Source organism: Heteronotia binoei, unplaced genomic scaffold (assembly GCF_032191835.1).
Source record: "Heteronotia binoei isolate CCM8104 ecotype False Entrance Well unplaced genomic scaffold, APGP_CSIRO_Hbin_v1 ptg000047l___fragment_1, whole genome shotgun sequence".
In the NCBI taxonomy this organism is placed as follows: domain Eukaryota; kingdom Metazoa; phylum Chordata; class Lepidosauria; order Squamata; family Gekkonidae; genus Heteronotia; species Heteronotia binoei.
In genome coordinates, this window is record NW_026799982.1 from 923647 (window position 1) to 931911 (window position 8265).

The window sequence follows — 8265 nt, forward strand, 5'->3', positions numbered from 1 at the left end:
CCGTATGTATTGTATATTTTTAAGCCTTGTTTTTGAAGCTCAGTTTGGTACATGAAAATGTACTATTTTCTTTATTGAGATAATTACTGGTTTCTTAAATGCTCAGCATGCTTTGCAGCTTTAAAAAAATTGAAGAGTTCTTTGACTATTAAACATAAGCTTTTTTATATGTTAGGGGTTCTAAATAAAGTGAATCTTTGACTCTAAGCAAGCGCATAATCAAATTGGCCTTTCTGTAGTCCATCAAGTCCATCAGCCCAGGTAGAGGTTGGCATACTTCTGTATGGGTCCAAGAGAATCCGGAAACATCGGACAATGAGGATTCCTAGGAAAATAAACAATAAAATCACAAAGATGAAGGTGGTTTTCTGTTCCAGGGTCATGCCAGTTTCTGAGGGGATATTCCCAGAATAGAAGAAGGTGGAAGTGAAGGCCTCTCCATCCATTCTCCAAAAAAGTGAAAGGTGTAATTCTACAATTTTCTTTTCATCATCAGTGCATGGAGAACATTTTAGAAGTCATTTGGAGGTTCTTTGTTGCCTGAAACTGAAGTGATAACTACAGTTATAAATGGCACTCTGTTGTGTAGGATAGTCCTGTAGAACACCCAGTTCCTATGATTTGTATTGAAAGTTGTCACATGCTTGAATGCCTGAGGATGTCAAAAAAGGGATATTATCAATCTTTGCTTCCCAAGAAGTATCTCTGCTTCCTAGATTAGAAAAAAACCATTTCAATTTGCATCCTTGCAGATAGGTGTGACTCTCTGGCAACAATCCAAACTAGACTCTAGAAAGACCCACTGAATCAGCCATCTGCAATCACTGTCCCCATGAATTACAAGCCATGTCAAGCTGAGGGAAAGAGCTATTCTTTAGTTTTGCACAGTGAAGCAGAATGACTTCACTCCACTCATCAGGATGGAATCACTTTTGTTATACTAATAATACAGAACATTTAAAAGGACAGTAGAAAAAATAATTTAATTTACAAATAACATATTGGAAAGGACAAATTGAAACTAGCTGATTTGAAATTTGGATCAACAGCTTGGCTTTAAAAATTATTGATTCTAATTTTGAAAAACGATTAGAGGCAAAATTCAAATGTATTAAATCAGGAGTACAGCAACATATAGTATATACATGGTGTGTCCTGTAGCCCCCACCCCACCCCACCCCCAAGCAGTATATCCATAATTTGCAGTAACTCTGAGGAAAGGCACATTCAGTGGTTTTAGGGCAACTGTGTGTTGATGATTCAGCACCATTAAAGATGGATGACAATTCCTGGGTAAGTTCTGAAGAGGTGGAGACATCTGAGGCAGTTACCAGGGCAACCTCCCTGGTTCCCAAATTCTTACAAGAGCCTCATTCCTATGAAAGCCTAGGAATTCTAATACTGCATTTTATTTAGTTGGACTGGGAGGCAGCTAGCAAGGACAGTCTTCATGTCTCACAATGATGGACAATGGAAGGAAGCAAAGAGGAGGAAGGCTGCAGTGGTGGCATGGGGTAAGAGAAGAAAGATGGATAGAGAGGTTCCCCAATGACTAAAATACCCCCTCTCCCAACAAAGAGAAAGGGGAAATGACTCCTACTGAAGTGGTACTTCAAGAAATGCTCAGCAAATCTCCCTCATCCTTCTCACCCCCACAGTCACATTCCCTGGCTCACAACAGCCAGATGCTCCACTTGCCCACTCCAAGTTTGCCATGGGCAGCCACTGTGCTGCCATAAAGGTGGAAGGGAAAGGGAAGAGCAACTTCCTCAAGGAGCAATTCTAAGAGACAAAATGTTCAAAGAGACAAAATCTTCTCAAAGCAGAATTCTAGAGACAAAATGCTCAGGAACTGGCATGTCCAGGAGCTTAGATAAAGGAATTATGATTCATGGCAGTGGAAGGAAAGAGCAATTGCATTGCAAAGACTTGCTATGAATGATTGTTCCTCTTTCATGTGTATGTGGTAATGTAGCTAAGGTCCTGGGCGCCCATCTTGTTTCATTTCCCCTTGTGCTGAGAGCTTGGTTCTCTGGCTAATAGGTTCAAGGTCTGAAAACTGCTCCAGAGGGTTAAGGAGCCATTAAATGGCTTGAGATGAGGAATACAGGGAACTGTAGCTAGGGGTGAGAAGACTGGAGGCTGTATAGGTGAAATCCTTGGATAAGCCCATGGCCTTGATGGTCAGGATGGGCATGGGAGAAAATAAGCTCCTTCCATGTTGTTTCTCCTCCTAGACTCAAGAGATGAATGCTGAAGGTGGTAGTGGAGATTCTGATCTTATTAGAGTTAGCCTGCTAACCAGCCATGCATGTTGCCTCACTTTTCTGAATCTGTGACTCCCTTAATATATGGATTGTTAGAGAAATGAAAGTCACTTGCATTGTTCCTGAGCTGAGAAATGAGGCCCATGAGGGGGCATGGGAGAGCAGTGTAATAACTATGGTTTGGGATTGGTAAAATACTAAGCAGGCTGAAGAACTTTGAAAGGATTTCTCAAACAGGCATGAATGATAAAATACAATTCTGTTAAAGGAAGCATAAAGTGATGCACATGGTGGGAGGAGGATTCTCACTTCGCATATGCACTGATAGAGACTGAAATAACTGTGACAGTCCAAAAGGATATTGGATCTGGCTGATAAATGATTAAATCCATCAATTCAATGCTTAAAAAGTATACGTTTCATGTTTTTACAAATATAAAACTGTCAGTTCCATAATCATTTTATAGAAATGCAGGGTTCATCCACATTTTGAAAACTGAGTAGCATTTTGGACACCCTGTCTCTAAAAGGCTGTCATAGGGCTGGGCGGGGGGGGGGGGGGGGAGGAATACAGTGAAGGGCAATCAGAATGAACACAGAATTGGCACAGCTTAATTAGCATGAAGCAAATGGGGCATTTTTTTTTAAAAAAAAAAGCTGGGAACATTCTGCATATGGGGGGAAGCACTTTGAAAACACTTTTGCTTTATTTAGTTGTACTTGTTTTCAGGAAAGATATGTGTTCAAATGTGTGTTCATATCACTTACACTATACTGAAAATCAGTCTGACTTACCTTAAGGAGGGTGCTGAAGAAGAGAGGTGGGGGAAAATGTTCCCTGTCTCATAATTACTGTTATTTGGTGAAATTGATTAGTAAGAAGTTATGGATAGAATTTTAAAAAGTACTTCAGAGATTTCACTGTCATAATTAATTATAAGGAGTTCACTATAGTACATGGAAATCTATCATATATCTGATTCTGAACATGACCCCTGTGTAGCTAGAAAAACTCAAATAATGGGGCCAGATTGACAGAGGAGATGTTTTCTACAAACCCATGGGAGATAAGTTATAAAAATTAAATATTAACATGTAGCATTGAGCTCTCTCAATGCTACATGACAGCCAGTTTGGGGAAAGCTAGTTTGGTGTAGTGGTTAAGTGCACAGATTCTTATCTGGGAGAACTGGGTTTGATTTTCACTCCTCCACATGCAGCCAACTGGGTGACCTTGTTCAGTCACAATTATCTCAGATCTGTTCTCTCAAGAGCTCTCACAGCCCCACCTACCTGACAAGGTGTCTGTTGTGGGGAAGGGAAAGGAAAGGAGATTGTAAGTCACTCTGAGACTCTGAGGGAAGAGCGGGGTATAAATCCATTCTCTTATTCGTCTACATCTTAAGATTTCAACTATTGTTTTGGAGAAGGACAAAAAAGTCATCCACTACCATGTGAGCCAGGTGGGAGGGACAGCAGGAAAAGTGGGAGGGAGAGGAGGATGAGCCCTCCTCAATGCTGTCACTGTGTGAACAGGGCAGAGAAGGAGAAGCAGGAGCAACTTCCACTGCCCACCATGCTGTCAGCTCTGCAAGTGGGCAGGCAAGGAGGAGACCAAAGAGAAGTGGCTGTCTGAACATGTGAGTAAGTGAGGGAGGGATCCTCATGGGTCCCTAGCTTATCAGTGTCTATTAATAAAGGCAACTCCATGTTCAGACACTGATTACTTCTGAATAACGGGTACAGGGGACATTTAATAGAAAGGAGAAGCACTAGCTACTTAAATCTAACATTGTTCTTCTTAAATTCCTGTCTAGGTGTAGACAGGCCTATCATGTGGAAAAGAAGTTGAGAAAGGAAGCAGAAGACATATATGACTCAAGAAGTAAATAAAAGGGGAGATAAATAGGGACAAGAGTACTTTGTGGGATAAGGTAGAGAGAGAAAAGAGGGAGAATAAACATGGCCAGGGTAAACAACACGTATTTTAAGATGTGAGTATTAAACTCCCATTTGTTTATGTAAGACATTATTGCTCTTCCTGTCCCCAAAAGGCTCGACATAGTTAATGTTATACTCTAGGGTTGCCAGCTTCCCAGGGTCAGTGGTGGCGGGGTTCTCCTGCTACCAGACCCTCTCACCACTGATCAGGTGGCTGGTAGTGTGGACTTTCCAGGAGGAAGAAGAAGGTCCAGATCACATAGCTGGTGTCGCACATGAAGTGGTGTCATCACACCAGTGACATCCAGGAGACAGTCTGGTATTTGGGCAAAAACTCTATGATAGAAGCTATTTTTTACATAGAGGTTTTTGTCCAAATAACTGAGTGTCACAGCATAATAACATTGCTTCCTATGCAATGCTAGTGACATGGCCTGGGCCTTCCTTTTTCTCCTAATAAGTACCCTGCATCTTATGTCAGTTGCCAGGAGGCACTTGGGAACTCAATTATATTACCCAAATTCCAGATAAAGACAACATCTCCATTCACCAATTATTCAAAACCATAAAAAGTACAGAAGGCTCCATGAAAGATAAATGTTTTACTTACAAACCTTCCTAAAAGAAAACAAAATGTTTTTCCAGAGGGCTGGAACAATTCAAGAAAAGGTTCAGTTCTAGTGCAGACCAGGTGAGAAAATAAAAAAAGGGACAGACATTAAGAAACACTGGCCAAAGCAAAAATGGTGCAAAAGGATTAGAGAATGTTAAACAGTATATATACTGGGTTCAAGATATGACAAAAATGCTTTTGTGTGGCTAATGCAGCAGTGTGAAGAGTGTTCCTTAGTTATTTCATGTGCAAATGGACAGGCTAATGTAGAGCAAAACTACAAGCTGTGGTTTTAAATATGTTGTGGCTGGGTTTCCATGAGCTGACTTTATCTCAATCACACATTAGGTACATGAGGGAACTTGATTCCCAGGAACTCCAAATTTGGATCAGGACCACAACTCAGAGGGGGAAATGGGGTTCAGTCTTCTCCTCTGTGACTATTTCCAGACCATGAATTGTACTGTTTGTCCCATTAGGGGGCTCTATGTGAAGCCCATCAGTACTCATGCAGTCCTCCAGTGAAGCAAACAGTACCACCCCACTGTAGAAGAGTATTTTTAGTTTCCTTTATAAAGAGTTGGGCCATATTCCAACCAGAGAATATCATTTCTTTGCCATGAGTATATAATGTATAATATCTAATGAAGTACAATAATTGGGTTTGGAAGTAGAAGAGCTGCAATTCAAATCCCCCTTCAGAAGCTATGAAACTCCAAATTCACAGACTTCTTGGGAAGAATGTTGCTCTAGAAAAACAGAATGAAAATGTTGAAAGTATTCATTGCTTTTAGTCAAAGACCATTGCAAGTTGGGATACAAATGTGATACTTAAGTAATGCTTTTACCTATTTGGTGAGTCACATGTTATTTTTGTCTAACTCTGAGCAAAATCAGCAGCCCCTGTTCTCCTGTCTTTTCATCTATTACCCTTTAATTTTGCTGAAGATAAATGTTGAACAAGAAGAGTTGGTTTTTATACTCTGCTTTCCTCTACCCTAAGGAGTCTCAAAGTGGCTTACAATCACCTTTCCTTCCTCTCCCTACAACAGGCACCTTGTGAGGTAGGTGGGGCTGCAAGAGTTCTGAGAGAACTGTGATGGGTCTAAGGTCACCCAACAGGCTTCATGTGGAGGAGTGGGGAATCAAACCCAGTTCTCCAGATTAGAGTCCACTGCTCTTAACCACTACACCATGCTGGTTCTCTCTTAAATGTTTAAAGTTTATAATTCCATCAATTCTGGGGTGATAGATTGGAGCTGCAATCGTATGCTCACTGAGAGCAGGTGGAACTTACTTTAGTCTAGACATACACTGGATTGATCTGTAAAAATATTAATTTTTAACACACAGGCAGGAATATATGCTCTTAGTTCTGCCAAACGGACCCATTCCATTTACTTTTTAAGTCTGACATTTGGATCTGTGACTTTTACCAGTTAACCCCACCCCTATCTTACTGGTTCAGCTCCATTATGTAACAACATGTGACACCTATTAAGAGAGAGGGAAATCAAGTTACCTAATATCTATTGAGATATCCCAGTTTTCTACTGCATATGCTCTAGCAAAGGACTCAGCTTTTATATATATAACAAGATTAATCTGTCTCAAATACCAACTGTACCAATTAAATAGCTCCATGCATTTCTGAGTCTCATTATAAAAGCAACAACACTTGATATTAATCCTAGCTTCCACATTAGGCTCTTAAAACTGCTGATTGTATCAATTGCCCTTTGTATAGTGTGAAAGGATTCATCACACCACCTGTCCGTGATATTAGTTCCTCCAACAGAATCCATCTGGTTCGTTATTTCATGCTTACAAAGTACAGGTATCTAAACTAACACTGCTCAGGAAATTATGCTTTTCTAGTAGTTTGTAGAGAACAAATCTTTGAACATTTATATGCCTCATGAAAATATATTTACTAATAAAATCAGGGTTCTCTAACTCAATCTTAAAATTAATGGCAAAACAAATAAAACTTCCATTCTGGTTTTCACACACACACACGCATTATTTTATTAGCACTCCAGAATGAGCATACTGGCAGAAAGCTGAATTGTCTACTATAAGAGCATAAGAGAAGCCATATTGGATCACGCCAATGGCCCATCCAGTCCAACACTCTGTGTCACACAGTGGCTATACTAATAGCCACTGATGGACTTCAGTAATTATGCTCAGTAAAAGTAAGTTACACTGAGTTCAGTGGGATGTATTCCCAAGTTTGACAGAGCTGTTTGACAGAGACTCCACAAGAAACCATTCTGAATACTAAAGACTTCTAAACTTGTCAAATGTTAGTGGATTAAAAAACAAATAAAATTTCTGAATCTATATATAAACAGTACCTCAACAATTAACACAGCGTACCAATGTCATCATCATCATGCTCTTACATTTAACATGCGGTTGTTAATAGTTAACAGGAAATACTGATTTTTTGAAAAAGAAGTCACTCTCTCCTCTTTCTGGTACTTACCACATACAATAAGCATTTGCTTTACACCAATAAGCAGTATTAGGCATTTGTAGAGTTTATTTTTTGTTGTAGAAATGTCTTTATCCAGTTGAAAGAAAACTTAACCCACATTCTGCTGCACAGATACAGGTTGATCTTTTTTCCTTCTTCAGGACTTCATTTGTGTTCAATGGCATCAAGCAACTAGATGAGCAATGCAACATCTGGCACCAGATTTTAAAGGCTTAGAATCTTACATGAGCTTTTTTAAAGAAAAGAAAGCTTGAAAGTTAAAATAATTAGCTGACAACTCTGTCGTTTCTTTGAAGCAAGCCATGATTTCAGTTCTGCCTCAGCAACTCTTCAGTAGATTCTGCTTCACTGAGTCACAGCAATTGAGCAGCCTGTCTGAAACCATCTTCAGAAAACATTAACATTCAAACAGAATACCCCCCCCAAAAAAAAATCAGATGCCAATGCAAAAATCAAAGCTGCAATAAGTTTCCCACTGTTGCTCCTTTTAGACGATATTGATTGCTATCAGTAATCTGCCTTTTTGATGCCAGTTAACGTTCTTGCATTAGCCAATTGGAATATTCATTACAGTCAGTGACCTTCAAGCAAACTCATTCAATAGAAGATTCATTATGAAAAATATAGGATAATAATTCAGGATAATGGCTAATGGAAGAAAAACAAATTTTAGGATAGGGATGCCATGTTCCTTGCCAGCACACATTTGTATTCTTTCAGTTGTTTGAAAGCCAGGATCATGCAACTTTTATTCCAACTAGCTTGATGTGGCTGTATTTGCTCCGTCTGTTCTTCACAGTTAGGGTCACATTGAACACATGTAGCTTTCTTATACTGAGTCAGACTGGTCATCTAAGATCAGTATTTTCTCTGCTGGCAGCATCTCTCCAAGGTCTCAGGCACAGGTCTTTCACATCACCTAATACCATATTCTTTTAACT

General features: G+C 39.7%; 1 pseudogene; it reads right to left on the reverse strand.

Moving 5' to 3' along the window:
* Positions 1–203: 203 nt before the first annotated feature.
* Positions 204–7649, reverse strand: LOC132590492 (cortexin-3-like; annotated as a pseudogene).
* Between the last annotated feature and the right edge of the window lie 616 nt (positions 7650–8265).